The sequence below is a fragment of the Anser anser genome (assembly GCF_964211835.1).
Source record: "Anser anser genome assembly, chromosome: 5".
Classification (NCBI taxonomy): Eukaryota; Metazoa; Chordata; class Aves; order Anseriformes; family Anatidae; genus Anser; species Anser anser.
Genome location: NC_139725.1, coordinates 50,039,650 through 50,063,043, shown reverse-complemented (window position 1 = coordinate 50,063,043; position 23,394 = coordinate 50,039,650). Strand labels below are relative to the sequence as shown.

Here is a 23,394-nt window from a genome sequence, read left to right as displayed (position 1 = left end):
GACGTGAAAGGTGCTAATCCCCCTGCAGACAGAGGTCGTCTCAGGCAGCTCTGGCCGTCAAGCTTTTTAAACTGCTGAGGGGAAGACACTGACTGCTGCTGCTGGGCTACACGGGGTCAGAAGTGCAGTGCAGGTGAGTGAGTTTAAGCTCCCTAGCAGCTGAAGCTGTTGAGACAAGATTGCTGTCTGGGTGGGGTAACAGGAGGCAGAGCCTACAGCTCGGGAGGCTTGGGGAGAGCTGGGAAGGGCTCAAGGGCTTTTGGGTCAGCGAATGGTTGGCTGGCATTTGTTCCCCCAGCCACGGAGGTTTGCTGCTGGCCCAGGGGACTGTGGAGAAGGTGGTGGCCAGTTATGGTGTGGAGAAAGAAACCGGCCTTCCTCTCTGCCTGGGTTGCGACTGCACTGGAAAGGAGGGGTAGTGCCTTAAATGCAGAGAGTAACAAAGTTGAAGTGACAGGGTGAGAAACGTAGACAAATGTGTACATGAGGACTCACTACAGGAGACTGGGCATCAGCGTTCATGTTTGTTCTGCACGCTCTTCCCTAGACCTCTAAGAGCTTGATAAACAAAAGCTTTATTGATGCTTCCTGAGATGGATGTGGAGTATGTTACGAACAGCAAATAATTTGTCTGAAGTCACGCACGGTCTGTCAAACACTGACTGAATCCCCGTTCCCACCTCCTGTCAGTTACTGCTTCTCAATCTCCCATCTCACTGTGAGTGTGTAGCAATACAAGGCAGTGTTGTGTGGGTGGTGGTAAAACAGCTGATTGACTTGATGATGGTCAATAAGGTGTCTAAGTGAAATTCAAAAGACCTCAATTCCAATAAATAGGTGTTGTGAAATACCCTTGTGTATCGGGCTTTTCCAGCAAGGTTTGATAGCAAGGGTGGCCTCTGTGAGAAAAGTGCAGTAGCTGTCCCATGTTAGATAAGAGCCGGCTCCAAAAGGGACCCACCGCTGCCCGAAGATGCACCAATGAGAGATGCTGGTTGTGCCTCTGTGAGAGCACGTTTAAGAAAGGGAAGAAAACGCTGTGCAACAGCAGCTGGGAGAGAGGGGTGAGAAAATGAGAGAAGCAGCCCTGCAGACCCTGAGGTCAATGCAGCAGGAGGTGCTCCAGGCACGCAGCAGCAGTTCCCCTGCGGCCTGTGGAGAGGCCCCTGGTGGAGCAGGCTGTCCCCCTGCAGCCCATAGGTCCCACATGGAGCAGATCTCCACGCTGCAGCCCGTGGAGGAGCCCCCGGGGGAGCAGGTGGATGTGGCCTGGAGGAGGCTGCAGCCTGTGGAGAGGAAGAGAGATGAAGGAGCAGCAGAGACAAAGTGTTAAAGACTGACTTCAACCCCCATTCCTTGTTCCTCTGTACCACTCAGGGGACAGATGTAGAAGAGCGGGGATGGGGGCAAGGTGTCTTTAGTTTGCTTTTAGTTTCTCACTGATCTAGTCTGTTAGTGGTACACAATAAATTATATTAATCTCCTATGCTGAGTCTGTTTTGCCCATGATGATACTTGGTGGGTGATCTCCCTGTCCTTATCTCAACCTTTGAACTCTTTTTCATTATATTTTCTCCCCTCTTCCTTTGAGGGGGAGTGAGAGAGCAGTTGTGGCAGAGTTTAGCTGCCCATCAGGGTGAAACCATCATACTTCATTTTTTGTAGAGTTGATAGAAAGAAAAAATCTGTTCTTATGGACTATTAACTCTGCAAAATTTATCTTTGTTATAACAGATAGAATAACTGATTTTTCAATATCACAACAATTTTAAACATGTTTTTATTGTCCTCGGGAGTTGCATATATTAAAAAAGATAAGATTACCTTATTGAGTTTTCAGTTCAGTTTAATTTGTTGATTAAGTATGACAAATGATAGTTACAGAATCACTTCTGAGACATACTAGTTCAATTTAGCCTTCCTCTTCCAGCATTTAATTTTATAAAACATTTTGGAACACTCTAGAGGTTAGTTATAACCTTCTTTGTAATAAAATGGTGGGTAATGTAACTTTTATATAAACAGTTCATTCTCTTGCTTTCCCCAGTTTAATTCATCTCCTAATGGTCTCTAACTCCTCACTTTTTTGTGAGGCTGAAGTCTGTTCCTTATTACACACATCCTTTTCAGTGGTGCCCAGTGACAGGACAAGAAGCCACAGGCATAAACAGAAACACAGGAGATTCTGTCTGAATATCAGGAAACACTTCTTTACTGTGTGGGTGATGGAGCACTCGTAGAGGGTGCCCAGAGAGGTTGTGGACTCACCCTCTTTGGAGATATTCAGAAGTCATTTGGACATGGTCCTAGGTGGCCTGGCTTGAGCAGGGCTAGTTGGACAATGTGACCTCCAGAGGTCCTGTCCAACCTTAACCAATCTCTGGTTCTGTAATAGACAGTTTGGGATGTCTCTTCCAGAACTGGTGTGTTTGTTTGCTTATTTGTTTACATTGTGTGGTGTTGGTTTTTTTTGTTTGTTTGTTTTTGTCGCTGTTTTTTTCCTGGAGTCCTTGCTAATCTTGAGCCGCCAAATTAATTCCCAACTAATTGGAACCTGTGACTTCAAATTTGATCCTAAACGTTCTCCGCTCATAAGTTTGTCTTAATGCATAAAAGATGTCGCGTTGAGATTAAAGTTAACATATGCAAATTATGGTGCGCTTCAAGTTGTTTTCATGAGGATTATGACCTCTATGATCCTGGATGTGGCACAGCATATATGCTTTCAAGAACAGATAGGGTGTATAAATAAATTGAACCAGTTATTCATCTACAACGTGTTAAGTGTTTGACTAGTTTAATAATTGCAATGAAAGGATAGTAGAAGATTTCTCAAGGTATAACATGTATTTTTCCTTCCTTTTCAAAGCAAATCAGCTGTTATATAAACAACATAAATGCAGAGGATAAGTGGGAAATGAGAAAAGAAGTTTCCACTGATGCATAATTCTGCAGGGCTTGCTCTCACCTTAGATCATGAACAGTACATGTTTTTACTACTTCCACCTCAAAACAAAACCATTTGATTAACAGGAGTTATAAATTAATGGCAATGCTAACACAATTGTTTTACTAATTCTCTGTGTTGTCACAGAACCTGTGAGACCCATACTCGTAATTAGAACCTATTATTACTACTTGATACCTTACTTGTCACTTACTCTTTTTATTTCATACCAAGCAGCTGGATTAGCTTTGCAATTATCTCAAGCTTATAGGATAGTACAAGAGAAACAGCTTCGATTACCATTTAATCCACTTTCTTTCCTATATTCCTGATAGAGTATTTAGAAGTTCAGAGCTAAAGTAAGGAACTCAATGATAGCTAATGAAAGGTATGCTGAACAGGAGCAGATGGTGGCTGTTATACTAGAAAAGTGTGTTGCAGAATATGAAGTAGGGAGTGGGAAGTTGGAAGCAGACACTTCTGGGTGGAAATACTGAATCTCCCTTTGCCCAGAACAGAAGGAATGCTAAAAGCACTAAAGATTTCATGATCTTCTGTGTACAACATTTCAGTTGATTGGAGAAATTAAATACAGAGCAAGCAAGAAATTCAGGTTTGGGTTGTCCAAGTAACTCCCTAGGATTTCTGTGAACTTTGAACGGATCTGAAAACTGAGAACTTCAATCCAGAGTAAGGTGTATAAATATCATGAAATTTCTTCCATTTTGTCACAAAAATATATAAAAATCTCTGAAATTTAATCTTAGCTCTGATACCTCTTCAAGATATTTCTTTAACTGAAGCTTGGCCACTTCACTGCTATGCTTATGCTTGTATCATTACTGCAATGCAGACACGCTCAGATGATGAATTTATTCTCCAAAGGGATGCTATACTGATGCAGTATAGCTGTTCTCATACAGAGAGATTATATTGGCATGGATCACCATTTGATTGACACAAATGCATCCACACCAGTCTTTTACTGGTCTAATTATTTTTCCAACAGGTGTAGTTACCTGGCTAAATGTTATATTTAGACCAAAGTGTCTGTGTGTTTGTTCAAGGACTGGAGAAGGTACCGTAGTGTCAGTTTTATCAGCACAAACTGTTCAAAGAAAAGGGGATGGAGGGAGGAAGAAATTGAATGCAAATGCTCAAGAGCACATATCCAGAGGAAGATGAATTTTATCAGCTGAAGAAAGGTTCAATACGCAGTCAGGGCTTAATGGTATGGATACAAAAATAGAAATGACCCCAAGGGTTCCATGATCAAGCTGAGTCCTGCTGTATCCTTGCTAGCTTTGGCCAGAGGTAATCTAATGGAATTTGGGCTGAAAAAAATTGCCTCTAGCAGCTTTTACCTTTAGCCTTACACACAATAATTGTGCAGTGAGACAAGGGGAAATAGACCCATAATGGGAAAAGGGTGTTTTTAATATAACCTTTGCAGGAAAAAATTGAAGTCTCATTTAAATGCTGGCTTTCATTTCTAAAGCAAGGTGAAGATGATGCAAGTACTTGGGACATTGATATCCCCAGGCAAAATATTACATGTAATAGTAGTAAGAATTTTAAAGTCATACTTCATATTCTTTGGATCTAATTGATATTTTTCTTCAGATTCAGTTGACTTTCTGTAGCTGTAATACTCTCCAAAAATTAATGAACTTTCTTACCTGTTCTAAATACTGTTTTGTTATCACTAGCATATGCACATCTTTATCCACTTACTGTGTTATCATATCCATTGTACAAGTGATTGGTTTTGCTCAACTTTCCTTAAAAATTAAACTTTCATTGTTTTTCCTTGGCTTTTCTTTATTTTCCAGAGGCTTTGCTGGTAGGAATGCAGTTACCAAATGATGAACAAAAGCATTCATTGCTTACTATAGCAGAAATGACTGGACTTCAGTCTTTAGAAATTCATGTCTACATTCACACTGGCATATATGATTTCAGACTCCTGGGTTTTGTCCTGTAACACCAGGCGTCTTTCAGCATCACTGCTGGTCCTGTTTCTCTCTTATAAAATATCTATTTTTCATGTTATATTTCTTTTTGTGGATTGGCTTTAACTTTCCTAGAATAAATCATTTATTTATTTACTTATTCTAAGACATTTTGATGATTTCTCGGTGTTCACTTATGCTGGCCAACTGTCCTCATTTAGTGCCCAGCACTAATGTTTCCTGGCACTGTAGCAGAATTTCAAAGAAATCTGCCTGGCACTACTCACTGTGATGTTACATTAAATGCCCTCACAATCTAAGCTGTTGACGATTTACTTCAGAGAATTGGTTTTCTCAGTGTGTCTTCGTTGCTGTACCAATGTGGGTATACTGCTGTTGGCGTTAGGAGGCAAGGGACTAGAAGCATAGTTAAGTTTCTAAAATCTTTACTGCTATATAAAAGTGCAGTTGATTTGGACTCCTTGATAGTAGTCTTCTGCCTGAACCTAGTGCTCAATAGAGCGACAGAAGCTATTTTGGGTAAAACTCACTATTTTGTATGTGTATCTAAACCGCTGGAATTCCAAACATTGTGGTTTGTCACCTTACCTACTTTGTGCTTTCACTTGATGCAGCCAAGACGCTTCCAGTAAATGTTTAGGATAAGGCACTAACATTTACTTGTAAAATATCTAGGGGTATGATTTCGTGTATTCCTCATATTCAGCTAACTTCTAAGGTGAATTGATTATGTCTGCATTTTTGTCTAGCCAGGTACTGTTGTCCTTGCCCAGTAATTAGTTATTACTGAGAAGAAGTCTGATTAGCTTAGTGAAAAACGGCCCCTCTGTGAGTAATCATTCTTCTGTGGTAGTCTGTAAGTTGGAAATATTTCATTAATATTCATTTCGTGTTCAAGCAGACATTGCCAATAGAGGAATGGCTCATAAAACTCAGTATGCCCTGTGGATTATGTGTATTTGCTACTGAAGGAATGTCACTGGATACTCTCAGAGGTAAGGAATAAGATGAGGCCTATTCCTGTGATGTGTTGAAAGCAGAAACTGAATTCAGCATACTATCCCCAGTGTCTCTCCATTTAAATCCATTCCCAACCACAGCAGATACAGGGTTTTAGATTTGGCAGCTCTTAAGGTTAACTTTGCAATCTTCCTAGTAATTTTTTTTTATGCAAATGTGTGTAAAACATAATTTAAAGAACAAAACAGCTCTCTTAAGTTCTAAACAGAAGCTGTTTGCCACAGTGTGTACTAATAATGCAACACAGACCTGTTCAATAAATTTAAGTTACCATGTTACAAGCATGGTCTTATTTCCGTGATGTTTCTTTTATTAATAGCTCTGCTAATGAGTGTATTTTTCCTTTCATGCTAGAGATAAAGCTATTTAATCCATTTTGTTTCTTACATGCTCACTAGATCTGCAGTGCTAATGAAAGTGACTGCTCCCATCTAATGGCAAATGTAAGAACAACAGAAGAATAAATGTACTTCTGCTTAGCATCAATAACTGTAGGTATGTTAAAAGGCATCCAGATTGTTAAAAGTTCCCAGGTCCAAAGGGATTAAAATAGGACTTAAATATGGGAGCAAGTGGAAGAATAAGATGAAGGTAAAATTAACAAATTATTTTAAAATATTTCTAACTTTCTATTTAACACTGTAAGAGTATGGTTAAAAAAAAAACTATCCTTTGATCCAGTTTTTATTCCATATTGCCTTTGGATGGAGCTTTGATCATGTAGTGACATTGCGTGTTTCTATGCAAATGGTAGTGTATACCAGATGAAAGCTTTAGGAGGAGGAATAAGGGTATGTGGAAGCATTCCTGAACAAAATGTGTTCAGGAGAGAAATATAGAAGGGAAGACTGGGGGGAGATCTTATCAATGCGTATAAATATCTGAAGGGAGGGTGTCAAGAAGATGGTCCCAGACTCTTTTCAGTGGTGCCCGGTGGCAGGACAAGAGGCAGCATGTACAAACTGGAACACGGGAAGTTTCAGCTCAGTATGAGGAAACATTTACTGTGAGGGTGACAGCACTGGAGCAAGTTGCACAGATAGGCTGTGGAGTCTCGTTCTCTTGGGATATTCAAAACCTGCCTTGATGCCATCCTGGGCAAAGCTAGGATGTTACCAGAGGATATTCTTTTAAGAATGCAAAGAGACGTTTCTTTAAGAGTTGGACCAAACCAAGCTTTGATTTTCTATATAAGCAGAATAAGTAGATCTCCAGTGGGTGTTATTGCTGTTGTTGTTTCCATTGTACATTTCACATCCCTTGGTGGGAAAATAGTCCATGTGTTATTTCCTTAGGGATCTTCCAGAGTACTGACCAATTTCCTTCTTTCTTAGCTTGAGGTCAGTGAAGATTTAGGTGACCCAGCTATATCCAAATACAATGAATCATTCATTTTGCCAGTATATTATTGATGATAAAATACTGTTATTTATAATTTTATGTTTATATTAAATGTGATCACCTTATTGATTTCTTTCTTTTAATTTCTTTTACGATGATTATTTCAGTACAAGTATATGGTATCATCACCAGTGTCTAGCTAACAGAAGAAGATATGAAGGTAAAACATGACATTTTAAATTTAGAATGGGAAGAGAAAATCATAAAGCACGTTCAGAAGTGAATTTTACTCAGCTTCTCATCTCAAAATTGTGAAGGAATTTATATCGCAGTAAACTTGCCTAGAATTTGGGGACCAAGCTCCGCTGTTCATATGAACATCTCAAGTCCATTCAATTAATTTTAGAGCTATTTAATCTCTTAAATTTTACTATTTTTTTGTAATATTCTTGCACTTCTCCTTGTATCTGGAGAAAGGAACAGAAATGTATGATTTTGACATCTCAGTAAAGGCTATGGAAATGCTAGGAGGAATGAATCCTGTGCTTCCTAATGAATGTTGCTCTGTAAAGCAGTAAGGCATCTTGCTCTCATGCACTTACCTACTACGCAGACTGTTGATAAGAGCACCACCTTGTGCGCAAAAAGCAAAAAACACTTAGTGTTACGATCGATAACGTTAAGTGACTGCTGAGGAACTTTGCATTATTGAGATGCGCTTTCTTGGCTAGTTCATGTAACATTCATTAGAAACAAAGTTACTCTGGGTTTGGGGAAAAAAATAGCTTGTGTACAATTCAATATAGCTGTAAAGTATTTTAAAAGATAAATTTGTCACCCACCCTTTACACATGTTCTGCACACTCATGGTAAGACATTCAAATACCAGCGCATGTTATCTGATTCTTAATATTACTATGCATAGTTTTTTGAATTCATATAGGCTTTTGCATGTATAGAGCTGTATATACATTTTAAATGTATAAGAAACAGTTCTGCATTTAGAATATTCAGAGATAGCTGTGAATCCTGTAGTACCGGTCCCCATTCTACCACAAAGAGAGTAAACTGACCTCTCTGTTCAGAGTCCCTCTACAGCTCACTGCAAAGACAGAATGCTTGCACAGGTCTTTTTCTCCAGTTTGTGTGGCCAGGCTACAGTTGGCTGATGCAGAAAGCTTTGAAATTCACCCTTAGAGGACAGCTAGATCCCCAGTGTTGCTGTATAGGCAGCCATTAATATATATGAAAAATTAGGATTGACTTCTTGACTAATCTTCAGTGAGCATGGTAGATTAGTAGCAGCAGTACCTGAGAAATCTCTTAGATTATTAGAAATTGGTGTAACCTATTGTGCTTACTGACAAAATCAGTTTGACAGTCATTATAAAAGATGTCAGTCAATCCTGAAAAATTCATATCCTTATCTACCCTTTTCTAGGAAATCAATCAGCTCAGACTGTTCCCAGAAGCTGCATAACAGCACAATTTCCCATTCACAGACACTCTATAGATTCCACCTGTCTGCATATCTACTACCCTTATCCTTGTTTACTGAATATCTCTTTCTTTCTACAAGAGTGCAGTATATTTACAAACATGGTCTCTTCCTTATTTTGAGGTCTTAGTGATTCTTAAAGTGTGCCCACTGTTAAACTAATTTATTTTGTCTTTCTCTCTAGATGTGTCAGTTGCTATCTGTATTCCAAATTTTTATATTTAAGTTTAAATAATATAGTTGGTGGGGAGAATAGGGGGAGAGTCACATTCATTCCCATACTGAATTTAATGTAATTTATTGATCTGTGAAACATCTTTAATGTCTGTCAACACCATTTCTTCACTATATTCTGTGTTCTATAAGTTTCATATGTACATCACAACCTAACCTCCTTTTTGAAATTCTAAAGGTTTGGCTATTCTCTAATAGATTGTGTCATTTTAAATTAGCAAATTTCCATATGTATTACCTTTCCCAAACCACAGATTTCTGAAGAAATGGTTACACTGTGCATTTCAGATATAATCATACAGGAACTTATGTTCTTTATTGCCTTTAATAACCTATCTAAGGGTCAGGCAATTTTAGCTCGAGTGTCTGCTCCAAGATAGCTTATTCAGAGCCCACAGGGCAGATCACTGTGCATTTAGCAGAGAAAATTTTATGCTACTTCTTATGAGTATTCCCATAATACAGAGAAATTATGCAAACTGTGCTCTGTGTGTATGCATATATGTATCAGATATAACGTGTATATATTTGTATAGAGACTATATGTAACTTTAGCATGATGTCTCAGTTTGAATTTGGTAGAACTTTTTCAAGCACTGAACAGCTCAGCACCTTCTGCCAATAGCTGTGTCAATTGTTGCAGAATACATATGAAAAAGGCTAAATGAATTCTCTTTACTCAACAAACAGCAAGTAATTGTTCTTTGTCTCTATCAGCAGACAGGCAAAAAAAATTCAAAGAATCCAAACCTATCACAACAGTTGGTAACATAATGAGGACCAACTTTAAATTATCTTTTCACCTGACTTCCACATATGAAATTTGTTAGCTTACTTTGACTTTGGAGTGAAGTTGTTGTTGTTGTTTTGTTGTTGTTGTTTTTTTTTTTCAGAATTTGTAAAAAATAGTGTGAAATATGTACGTTCTTTACCTAGGGAAATACTCAACAGAAGACTAAACTGCACTTGTCATTGTAGGTCAATTGGAGCAGCTCTGATAGTCAGTGGTTTCCCACTGGTACATCTCTGTATTATTCATCCTCCATAACTGTAAATGTTCTTGGGAAGTTTCTCACTGAATCTAAGCAAAGCATTCCCGGCATAAAACACGCATTAACTGTTGTGAAGTCTTTAAAGGACAGTAGTGTTATGCTCCACCTTTGTAATCCTGGTAAACTGCAAATGCAGTTGGTCATCAGTCATTGATTTGTTACAGTAAAGGTAATCTTCATATTACATTCCCTCTTATTTCAAGCCTGAATGCAGTCATACATTGCAATACAACTGTTTCCTATTCTAAATAGGCACACCACTTTTTAGGGGGGAGAAATCTGCACTCGAGATGCAAGTGTCAGAAAACACACTAGTTAAAAAGACATTGCCTTTGGTAGATGCAAAGTGTATTATGTCTCTGACAATTAGCAGAAGCTCCCAGATCTTAGCTTCTCAGTTCCAAACTCATCAGGAATCAAAAGACCCTACACCTGATGATGTGCTGGTGCAGCTGTTCTGTCTAAAACCAAGGTTACCCTGCAGTCTCCCTGGTGTTGAGTTCAGCTTTCCTTATGATACATTCTTTTCCAGGTTCACTTTTTTTTGCCTTTCCCACTTAGCTCTCTTCCACTGCAGGTGTGTACTGGTTTCCTTACGCAGTTGAAATGCCAAAGCCCATGCTGAGTACAGAAGCTGCAGGATGTTGCTTGCTAAACTATGCATGGCCTTGCTTTTCTTGAGCAGTGGTAATAGCTGACTTACAGAAGATCTTGCTGAATCCCGACACCACAAAGTCCAACACATTAAAATCAGCCTGGTCTTGCTGTGAATAGCGAGGGATGCCAGAAGGTCTTGCTCTGTGAGTAGCTGTTGCTCTCCTTTCTCCTGAGCTCATAACCTAGGCTTTTAAGCTCATAACTATTTAGAATTTAAATTCATAATCATTTTTCCACTTATTTCAAGCACTGCATATAGATGTGGTTAAAGCTGTCTACGTATAAATATGCTGTTAAACACTGTTCTCTTTTCAATTGTGATAGGCTTTGAACATAGTCATTTAACCATTTAAGTAGTTGTTACATTACAATTTTATCATTTATCAGCTGTCAGCTGACTACTAGCACTCAAAAATTGTATGATGCCCTCATAAGTCACTGTGAGACTTCACAAAAGGAAAACCCACTACAGTTCCAGGTCAGCTCTTTGTATTTCAATGACCTTTAGCAGTGTAGTAGTTACCTATGTTAGTGTGGTAAGACAGGGAAGTGGAAGAATCCATCCATCTGCTTCATCTCTCCCTGAGCTGGCTGCAGTACAGACCACTCAATGGGCTGCAAATCAGTTGAGGATGAAAATGTATTGACTTTAGATAAAAACAATCCAAAGGTCAAAACTGTATTGTCTCTTTCTGAAGTATGCTAAATTTAGGAGGCATATTGGTTCAGCTAAGCATATAAATTAGTAACTGAGCCAGGTATTTGATTACAGTGAGCATACAAATGTATGTTCCTTGGACACAAGAGGTATTAAGCACTAAGTGGTTTGTTTTTTCTACCTATCTGAAAGACTTTGAGCCAGTGCTCAGGCCAAGAAGCTTTGTCTCTTTCTTTTTACTTAGTATTCATTCTGCTATTTCTTGGCTTTCTGCACTTTTCTTTCTGTCACTTCTGTTTTTCACTGCTCCTTCCACTCTGTCTTCACTGAGGCAACACTCCCTTTCAACCACTCTCTATTGTTTGGGCATAGTTGGTACTCCAGTTCTCCCCATGATTTTATTCTAGGCAGAGATGCTTCAGATTTCATCTCTTTCATGAAGAAGTTCAGATTCTTTCTTCCTACCTCTTGATCAAAGTTGTTTTTCTACCCACTGTTACCACAAATCTAGTAATACTAGAAAGACAGCTAGATGCACTTTCACATATTAGGAGTCCATAATGAAATTAGATGCAGGTAATTTGTTACCTTTGCTTATGCACGCCCAGCATATGTCCTTTGGAAGTTATGCAGGTTTTGGGTGGAGACTGCAATTGCTTCAGTTCTCTAAAATTAAAAAGACTTCAGTTACTACTTGAATCATTTCTTTAATAATTTATGAAGGGCAGCTGTTGAATCCACCAGTTTCAAGAGGACTTAACCCTACCCAATCAATATTGTTAATAACTTCTAAAATAATTTTCACTTCCTTACTATTGTAAATTATTACCAAAAATATTAGCATTTAATGTTATGTTCCAGTAGTGTCCAGAAAATGCATAACGAAAGTAGGAAAAGACATGTAAAGATAGGAAATTAGAAAGATTTATGCTCCTAAATCCACAAGGAAAATTCCAGTTCTCACCTGTGGAGAGGAGAGTGAGTCCCATCCTGTACATCTGATATGACCTGAGCTACACCTACCTATGAAGGGAGGCAGGAAGGAATTCAAAGGATGGGCGCTGTTGCATTCCTTTATCCTAGGCTGCACAAGCACTCAGCTGGTATCAGAGAGTAATTCCAGGATTTATGGCTGACCAGCCTGGGAACAGGTGTCCTACATAGTTCCATAAGGAAATGGATCTCAAATATCAATGTAGTAGCACAAGTGAAGACATAGAGAAGGTGAGCAGTGGTGATTAAAAACAAAGTAATAGGTACAATACAAGGGAAACTGAATAGGACATGCCTTCTTGGAAAAGAGATGATTAAAGTTGGATATGGCATAAAATCAGCAGTATGAAGACAGTCATCCATTGTTTATTAGAAGTGCAAAAGCTATATAGTAATTTAAAACAAACCAAGCTGTATTGCTGAACTCATTGCTGGAGGATGTTTTAGAAACCAAAAGTATAGATAGGTTTAAAAAGAGATTAAACAAGTATATGGGGGATATGTCCATTGTTTGCTGCTGAATCCAGTGGTCCAAAATGCTTTAACTGATTGTCAGCAATAAGGACCACTTTGTATTACACTGTTTCTTACCCTCTTTCTCTGAACAATCACTCCTGGTCACTGTACAGAATGCTCCAACAGACGGACCTTTGGTCTGACCAGGGTGGCAGTTCCTACGGCCTCGTGACAGACACTTTTTCTTTGAGTGTGTTCAGTGACGTGCCGAGGTAACGTCAGTTGAGTAATATGAGAAGTTCAGTGTAAAAATAACACCCTTTTCAAAGTATTCTTTCCATTTTTATCTACCACCCCCTCTACTGTGGTAGGCATTGCCAGTAGCTAAAAATACGTGGGTCCATAAATAACATCCCAACCAATTATGTGTGGTGAGGATCTGCTTGTACTATAGTTGTCCACATCACTTCTGTTGATCAGTTTTACCAATTCATAATTCCCAACTGCTCCCTCCAAGTACTCTAGTAAAATATGGCATTGCCATGTGTTCTGAAAACTAGCTAAATCAGGCTTTGTTAGATTAAAAGTGGGACTGTGAATTCTTCAGTCAAAGACACCTCGCTAAGCACATACTTTTATGAGTCCATGCTTAATGAAAAGAGGGATCAATTAAACAGTCTCATGCTCATTAGTATAGGAGCATTGCAAAGAGGGAAAGCCAGTTTTGAAATGAGAATTTCTAAGATATACAAGTTAAAACCAGCCCCTTTGCCTTCATGCACTAGGCTAGTAGTCTGGAGGAATAAACTTTGCAATGCAGATACATCTGCCAAAGCAAATATACTTATTACATTGATTTAAATGGATATCTTTGTTTTGAGAAAACTAACTTATTTTCACAATGTAACTACCTTTAAGGTAAATCTGATAGCTGTGATTATCTCAGAAATATTTGTGACACAGCAGTATTTATTATAACACTGGAGAGTGGAAGTGTATCAATTCACTACAGTTCTCCAGTTACGATGACTGAAGAACGCTGGCTATCAAAAGACACAAATGATTTTCCTCTCCTAATAAAACTACCAGTAAGAAAGCTAAGCAGCCATAAGGTGGTGCATAGGAATTGGTATAGAAAGGGAAAGCCTTCCTACCTTGTATGTTTATTTTTGCAAAATAACCAAGAGCATGGGTAAACTTATTTGCATGTTTATCTGAAGAAGCTGTCAGCAACAGTCTACCAGTTTTTGTAGTGAGAATGCACTGTGCAGAAATAAATCAACACACAAAATCAGAAACTAGATTTTAAAAGCTCATAAAAGGAGTATATTTTAATGTATGTTAAAATAGTGTTGTTATTTAGGTTGAATAAATTAAGCTACTACTTTCAATGTAACCCCATGACCTTCCAGGACTTTTATTTTTCAGTATAGTGTTTTGGGAGAGGAAAAAAAAAGATATTTTCCTTAGGATCCCTAAGTTATTCTGCTATAAAAGATCTGGTCTGAGATAGCTGGAGGCAAGAAACAGCACGGTTCCCAGTTATGATGCCATTTACTGCACTGCTGTTACAGAAGTACCATTTTATTGTCATACTAAAAACGTCTCCTGTTTAAATGACTGAAGTTTTCATTTGCGAACAAATCTTTTTTTTTGCATTATGTGAAATGTGTGGTCTTGGGCTTAAACCGTTATAAAACGGCATAATGTCCTGTGTTTAAAATGCAAACGATTAACAGAACTTGTATCTCATATTAAACTCATATTTCCAATTTTTTTCTAGGTAAGACATATACTCTGTTTGTCTCAAACTTAAGACAAGCCAGTAAAAGTAACACACATGCTAAAGATCTCTAGGTTTCCATTACAGTGGACTGAAAGCAGGTGATGTCTTCTGATCATGGTTTCTGAGCAATGTCACATTGGGATGACAGATCACCTGAAAATCCTGAGTCTAAAGGACCCTGTCAAGCAATTATGGCCACATATTAAATCACATAATCCATATGAGTAGTCAACACCTGTTGCCTCAGTCTTCACTGCTGAGGTGATGGCTAAGAATGGGAAAAAAAAAAATCATTGATCATTCATTTTTCTCCGAAGGACTCCCTGAGAACTGAAATAGTTAATATAGATGAATGAATTACTTTGTTTTGTATGCTTTGTGGTTTTTTGGTTTTGTTTTGTTTTGTTTTTTTGTTTTAATACCATACCATTTCTTCTGCTGTATTATCCTGACATTAAGAATAATTTTTTATCATCCTTTCCTCACAACTAATGTACATTTAATCTACATTCTTCTGTCTTGCGGTGAATTTATATGCAGGCAAATTACAGACCTCCATCTGAAGGAAGAGCTATTTTATGTAGTGAAAATGTTTATAATGCAGATCCCAGCAAATTAAGAATGAGAAATTATCATAAGGATTTAAATGTTTTTCCTAATCATTTCATGGTTACTGAACATATTTTAAAATTCATTATATGACCATCATTTATTTCATACACAGTTGTCTTTTTCTACAACTTACTTTAATAATCAGTATTTTGAACTGTACAGACAGGACAGTTCAGTTGTGTGCTTACTGTATCCTATTTTCTTGCAATTAAGATCTTCTGGTTACACTCAGTTGGAGAATACATATTCTTAGGCTCTGAAGGGTGGGCTGATATAAAACTCCAAATGCTACATTAATGGAGAGGATGGACAGCGGGACAGAACAGGAATTGAAATATAAAATCAGGTAACTTCAGTGAAAACATTTAAATCATGGTCATTAATGAGGAAAACACCTGTGTCAGAGTTTCCACTTCAAATCTATTCTTATCACTACCACCAGAAGTACTGATAAGATGTCATGAGTTAAAATAGAAAGGCAGGAGAGGATATCTTTACATCTAGCTCTTTGCCTCTCAAAACACTGTTGAAACAATTGGTATAGTACGCCAACCATGATCATTCTGAAATTGTAAGACATATGGGGGGGGAAAAAATCAAAACAGCATTTTATATCAAGATTTTCAATTTGAGAGTTTTAAACAGATCGCTTTCTGTGTTAATAAACATAAAAAGTTAACACAGAGTTGACACTAAATCAAGAGGTAGCAGAAGTATTGCATTTCCTCTGTGAAGATGTCATGTAGAACATGCTCACATGGGTGTTTCTGAACTCATATTCACGTCTTTGTTTCTGGCTTTTGCCTACGCTACAAAATGGTTTTATACTCTAAAGATCTCCTCTTTATAGACATGTCCTAACACCTAAAGGTTCACTTTCTTCCAGTCCCAGAAAAGGGAAAGGCCCATTAGATGGCTGTTCACCATATTTTGAGTCTAAAGAATTAGGAACTTCTGCTATGAAATAAGCTGAGACTGATTAAAGGAAATCTCAAGCTGGCAGCTCAGTCTTTCAGGCAGGGCTGGCTTTAGGCATAAGTGCAAAGAGAAGTTGCTTAGGCCAGAAACTCAGGGGGGCAGCAGAGGAGCTTCCCCAAGATCCATCCTCCCCAAAGAGCTCCTTTAGTAACAGCTGGCTCTGGACTCACTGCTTATGCACTTGGCCCTAGTATGCCCCTGACTTTTTACTTTCAACAGCATGGAAGGAAGAAAAGGCCCATACAAGTGAAGTTATTCTTTCCAGAAATGACATGTAGGAAGTTGGTGACAGAGGTTTTTACTTCCCCTTGCCTTCGCTGCTTCTCCCAGGATTATGATGGTGTGGCAGTGGAGTTGGATCCCTCCGGTGATGGCCTTTTTGGATCCAAAGAGTCTTTTAGGAATTTCAAGCACATGCAATTTTTCTTCTCTAGTGGAACAATTTTCCACTGGAAAATGCCTTCTTGTCAAAGCAAAGAATGTTTTTGCAGAAAATTACTGAAATTTTAAAAGGTTAGAACTTTGTATGTAAAAATATTGGTGGAAACAAAGTGCAGATTATGTTTTTTAAATCTTAAAAAAAAAAAGCATTTTGTTAGCCTGAAAATCTTTTTTTTTTTTTCAAATTTCACAGTATTTGAAAAATCTTAAGATTTCAATATTTTTCCTGATTAGAAGTGAAATAAAATTCTAGAATCTTGAAATTTCCCGTGGGACTGAAAAGCTCAGTTGTGACCTGGTATCTGACCTGTAGCAAACATCATTATTTTGAAATACCCTATAAAATGTAGGAAAAGTTTCACTGGTTTACTCATAGCTTCTTCTGTGAAGTCTTGTATCCAGAATTCAGTGAAGAAACTGAGCTAGAATCAGGTTTTATGGCCCTTCCACAGATTTCTGGACTTTATAGAAAGTGTGCTAACAAGTCACCTTAAGCTGAATGCAGCTGTACCCTGGCTGAGAAAATGTCTTCATTTGCAGTTTTCTCTGTTTTTTTTTTTTAATTCTTTCTTGTGAAACTTCACTGTATATACTTGTACAATCTCTCACAGTCGGCAGCTTGCTCTGCTCATCCTCTAGCATTGTATTAGAGACAGGATTCCAAACAATCCCGAATACCTCTGCCAGTGGTAAATGTAATCTGTCACCTAACGGGAGATGGAGCTCAGTGCCTTCCAGGAAGCAGTTAGGGGAAGTGTTTTTTAAAAAATAATAATAAAAACCCTATTTCCTTATCTGTCTGTGAATCTCAAAAGCTATATTATGTTCATCTAATACATCTGGAGAAAAGAAAAAAAAAAGTATTTTAAGTGATTTCTTTTTCCTAATTTTACAGGCATCAATGAAACATCAGGCACTTTAAATACAAGACTCTACTTAGCTAAAATGCTCCAGCCTACTGTATATAATCCAGAATTTATGCATCTATGCATGTAACTTTTATCATTTCAAATCAGAATAACTATTATGAACAGAAATAGGTATAAACCACACTTCTAGAACAAAATACCATTGACCTTTGAGGCTGTTTCATTTCAAAGTATCAGCTATTCCTGAACTTTCCCATTGTCAACTATCTGATGAATTTCACGTATCAAAAATAGACTATGTCTTTCATAGTGTCATTGTGTTATTATAATTGAGTTTTATTTAAAAATAATAATCATAGCATTTCAAATGAAAAACAAATGGCTTACATCAAAAGCCTTACTTGTCCAAGTCCAGCTTGAACTCTTCTGTTGAACAGTATCCTGATTGCATATTTGGCCATTTGCAGAATCAGTTTTCCTTGAATAATGCATTGTAACTTTCTAAACATGGGAAGCTGACGCCATTTGGTTCAAATTCAAACCATCTAGATTGCACCTGCCAGTTAGACAAAGGTCTGGAAGGAACTCCTGCAGCTCTGCTCTCATCCATAGGGCCTGTCGTTGTTCTTGATGTGGTTTTACATATGCCCGGTGTGCATCTCTAATGGGAGACCATCTGCACAGGCATTGCACGGTAACTTCCACTCAGTCTCCGGCCCTCTGACTACCTGTAGAGAAGTGTCCACTAAAAGGTGCTGCTGGACTGTGACCCTTGTAATCCCACAGAGATTTCCATGCAGGAAGCCTTTATCAACATAGATTATTTGTTAAGATGTTGTTCATTGATAGAACACAGCCACAAAGTGCTTTATAAAGGTCATTATCAATATCTTTGTTTTTTAGTTGGAAAATTATAATATGCAAAGATCCAAACTGGAGGGTTTGTGACTTCATGATCTGATTTTTTTATTTTTTTTGGGGGGGTGTTCTTTGAGGACCCAGGAGTTGGACTCGATGATCCTTATGGGTCAGATGTTCTATGATTCTATGATGATTCTATGTTTTATCTAAATATAATAATAATAATAATAATAATAAAAGATGTAGGTAGAGCCCTTAGCCCAAAATATTTGTAGTCAGGGAAAACACAAAAAGGTAGATTAAGGAACTCAAAACATGTATAATTCTAGCTCAGCTTTATATTACAAAACAACATGTTGCCATAACACAATTGATACCTACTATGTAAAAATATTTTGATGTTTCATCACAGAAATTGTTTACCTGTGATGACCATCCAGACTGCAACCTCGCTATTTTGTTCTGAAATATTGAAGCAGGTCAAAATTTCTGCTCAGCTCCCAGATTTTTTTTTCCAAAACAAAAGACCATGTTCCTCTACCTCTGTGAGAACAATTTAAATTTGTATTAGAAATAAATTCAAAGCTTTGAAACTTTGATATAGAATTTTAGTAGTAACTGAATAACAGATATTTCAAATGTTTTCTGTTTCAGATTTATGTTGATAGTGCTCTGGTCCTTTGGGGGCAATATTTTATTAGTGTACCAGAAGTTGTATCAACAGGGATCATTAACTTTGCAGCATTCCTGAGACAATTTTACAGTGAAAACATATATAACAAAGAAATACAAATTCAGTAGCAACAACAAATTATCATCCTTACAAACTTCAAATACTGCAACCTAGTTGGAGAAGCTGTGCTTTCAAATTAAGTACAAGAAGATACCCAAAAGAGAAATTATTTCTTTCCCTGCGTGTATATTGAACCTCTTACAGATGCTTTATGATATTTTAAAACCAGTTCCTGATTTGTTAATGATATATTACTAATCTTCTGAGGGTTTTATGTACGTAACTTTTCCATTACTACTGAGTTATTATTTTCAAGTTGTTTTTGAAATCTCCAGTAGGCATGTGCTTAGAAGATTTTTTATGCAGAAGATTTCAAAAAATGTAAAGAATTCTCTTCTCACCTTAACTGTTTCTAGTCAGTACTAAACACAAGGTAGTAAATAGCTGGGACTGACATATAGTCTTACAGATTTTCTTATGATTATTATCTCAGCTTCAGTCACCAACTTAAACTATAAAATCTCGTAAGTAAATCCTGCCTGAATATTGTAGTTTCTAAAATAGTGGTAAGCTGTAGTGATGATTAATGAAATGGTGTGCACTTCTAATTACACTGGTTACATCCACGCTGTCTTTAGTAGCAATGTCCAAGCACACAACTGAATTCCTACTCCTATTGGCACGTATCAGGCAGCCACCCTACAGAGGCCTAGGGCCCTGCAGCCTGTATAACTGCATTCACACTACACTTCAACAGTCACACACTGGGGTACAAAAGCTGCCATAGCCCCTTTGCGTCTCGCTGCTACAGACCTCACTAGCATGCACACCATTCCCAACCTCCTTCCTGCTGCCCAGCGGCTGGTAATCCCCACATGCCAGTAATGCCTTTGCCCCTTAGTCACAGAAAGTCTCGGACTAAGAGTTCTGCTTTGAGGCTGCCCGTACCTTCTGCAAAGAGCCTGACAGTAGGTGGGTACGTTGGGCTCGTATGTTTGATTTCAGCATCCACGTCACCTTGCAGCAGAGCATTCCGTCACTTCCTCCAGTGAGGTATGAAGACCTCCTTTTGCTTGCTTTGAACATGCTTGTTTTGCTTGCTTTAACATTCCTCTTTTGACCAGCTAGACTTCTTGCTCTTCAGGTCTTGTATTGGAGAAGACATTAAACACCTGACCCTTGCCTTTCTTCATGCCTTTCAAGAAGTTACAGAAGTCTACCACTTCCTAACTCTGGCATGACGAGAAAGGAACCAACGTGTACAGAAAATCAGGGGACTATGCTGGGAATGTGCAGTCAGGAGAACTCCAGTGTGACTACTGAGGCATGCCAAAACAATTTGGGTTGTTATTTCTAGGTTACAATATAAGCAAAAGTTCAATTTTTGCATTTTGTCTAATTAACTCCACTTTTAGCTAGAGCAGAGGTGCAATGCGAAGGCAGTGTGCATTTCCTGCCCTAAATGCCAGTCTCTGTTACCGCAGAGCTCATCCACAGACAACAGAGCCTGGGTGTCAGGTTCTCACCCCAGCTTGGTAGCTTCATATGCAAAATGGAAGATGCTAGGGCAGACTTAGATGATGGGTAAAGCAACCTTCCTGGTAACTGAATGTGCTCCCAGTCTGCCTGCTGTTCACATTACCCTGTTGCAACTTCTACAAGAATCGTTCTTGCTCTGTGCAAGTCTTGAATTATTTGCATTTGAAGGCCATCATTGTCACGAACACTGATGTGACTCATAACTTTTTTTTTTAAAAAAAAAAGCTCACATTTGAGTTGCCGTCAATATAATGGTTGATTCTAAAACGCCCCATTCAAAAAGCTCAACTCAATTTCCTCCTTTTTTTTCTGAACATTTTTTTTTCACGTTTCTGACATTTTATTACTTTTATGTGCAGAAGTATGGTTAGCTCCACCAGATTTTGTCCAAGAAACTGAGCATGAATTTACACTGCTCAAGTCCAGTCATCTCAGATGACTATAGTAATTAAAGCGTCAGCCTACTGAGACTCTATGTGTGTGTCTGGATGAGTGTTGATCTGTACACATCCATGTGCCTTGGTCTCTCTCTGGCTCTGACCATATCCCTTCTCCGCTCCTTTCTCCCTTTTTGCTCCAAATCCACCTATGAATTTCTTAGGTACATAAACTAGAAAAAACTTTTACTGTTTCTGCTCCCATTCCAGGATGAGCCTAAGGTAATGAGGAAGTAATTTTAATAAGAGAGTATTGCATTAGTAATTTTTTTCAGCTAATTACGTAAATACATAATAGGAAAATGGGTCTAGATTTTTCTCTGCTGGATTTCTGTTGGACTTTCAAAGCTTCTTGGAAACAAATTTGTGACGTGGATCTCATATTTCTGCTTCTCTATACATCGTTTTCTCAAAAGACCACAACTGTTGAGCCTAAGAGAAGCCTATTGTAGACTGAGTTACAGATAAAGCACTGGAAATCTTGTACAAAAAAAAAAAAAAAAAAAAAGAAGGACGGGGTGTGAGGGGGAGACACAGAATACGTGGGAGCCAAAGTTAGGATTAGGAAGTCTGCCATATGAAAAAGAAAAAAAATGAAAAGTGTGCCATAACAGCTTACTAATGAGATTTAGAAAAACAGCCAACAGGCACAAAAATAAACATAAAAATAGAACAATGCACTGCATAGGAACAGCTATCATAATTCAGATGTCTCAGAGTTCCCCTCTCTGAAAAAGGGGAATTTTCTCTATCAGATGAATAAATGACCCAGACATGCCCTCCGCATCCAACAGCTTCAGCAGTGCTTTGAAATTCTTCAGTCTTTGATGATGAGGCCTACATATTTAGATAAAGTGTAGCATTTCCAGAGAGGCATGCAGGAATTCAAAACAAATACAGCCTTCGCATGACTATGCAGTTGCAAAGAATTCTTAAAAGGAAGCTCTGCTTGCAAGAACCAGGGCCTTTCCAGCACTGTGAAAACTGAGATGTCAGTAGGGGTTGAAAGAGACGAGACAACATTTCTGTTGAGGGGATTCATATGCACATGATGTAGGAGGAAGAGTCACTTATTTAGTTGCTGACATACACAGGTTCGGGTTTGTGGTTCAGGCACAAAAACAGGGCTACTGCTTCTAGGGGATCTGCGACAGGATGTGAAAACCGAGCAGCGGCATCCGAGACATGATTCATACAGCGCGCTGCAAAACAGTGCGTACTGCAGGAATCAGAGATGTTGAAGTGAGCTAGTCCTGGATCTGCGAAGAAATAGTTATTGAGAGTGGTCCTTTCTATTCCTTCCCAGTTTCTTTCAAATCTTTTAACAGTGAGGACACTAGAATTACAGAACACGGCATTAAAGCTAGTGTTAGTCTTGATGTTATGTTCTTGCACAGCTTGCTAGCTTACAATATACTAGAAAAGTACTAGATCTTAGAGACATGGAGTGGTGTAAGTTCTTGTTGGGTTGCTTGTTCACTGTGCAGCCTAGCATCTTTCAGAGATGCCTTTATATTTGTAGCTGAAGGTGTGATCTTGTATTTGTACCTGAATAGTGCCATTTAGAAAGTGAAAATCAGAGCACAAACAAGATATGCCTAACTGACCGTGGCTCATCCATCAGCAAATCAATCAATACTGTTTTCAGCTCAGAGTTTTAAGGTAAAGTGTCACTGTTTTCCTTAAAAATGCAGTGATGACGGGGAGGTGCTTCATGAGCTCACAGATGTTTGTAAAGCTAGACAGGAGCAGCTGCCTGTAATGTTCCCAGCTGTCCCAAACTAAGCTATTCTTCATCAACTTCTCAGCTTCTCCATCAGATCCTTCAGTAGATGAGCTTGTTTCTGACCACACTGTCCTCTACAGTATTTACAACTCTTCCAGGTTCTGTGTCACAGTTTTTGTTCAAAGAGATTTTACGTTGACTTTCTAATCGTTGCTATAAACCCTAAATAACATCAGTTCTACTCCTGGTTTCTGCACAGCCATTTACAATAATCTCCACTGACCGGTAAGTCTTTTTGAGCCATGCCTGTCACCACACATCTGACCGTGTGAGTTTTCTTGATTGCATAGTGTCAGCTTCCCAGAAAAATATCCGAGAACTATCCAAGTATATTATACCTGCACCATTACCCTCAAGAACAACTTTGTAATTTAACAAGAAATAAAACAAATTTGACAAGTCCTTTTTCAATAAAGCCACATCAGCTGCTACTGTTATATTCCCGTCTCGTAATTACTTGTTACATCCTGTATCAGCATTTAGTGTCTGATTCATGTCAGATAAATCGATCCATTACTCGCTT

General features: G+C 38.3%; 1 long non-coding RNA gene across 1 annotated transcript; it reads left to right on the top strand.

The window, feature by feature from the left end:
- Nucleotides 1–24: 24 nt before the first annotated feature.
- LOC310900630 lies at nucleotides 25–15,221 on the top strand. The gene is made up of 4 exons (XR_014585283.1): nucleotides 25–133; nucleotides 5,822–5,915; nucleotides 6,339–6,435; nucleotides 7,449–15,221. It is a non-coding gene; the product is annotated as an uncharacterized lncRNA (long non-coding RNA).
- The last annotated feature ends 8,173 nt before the right edge of the window (nucleotides 15,222–23,394 follow it).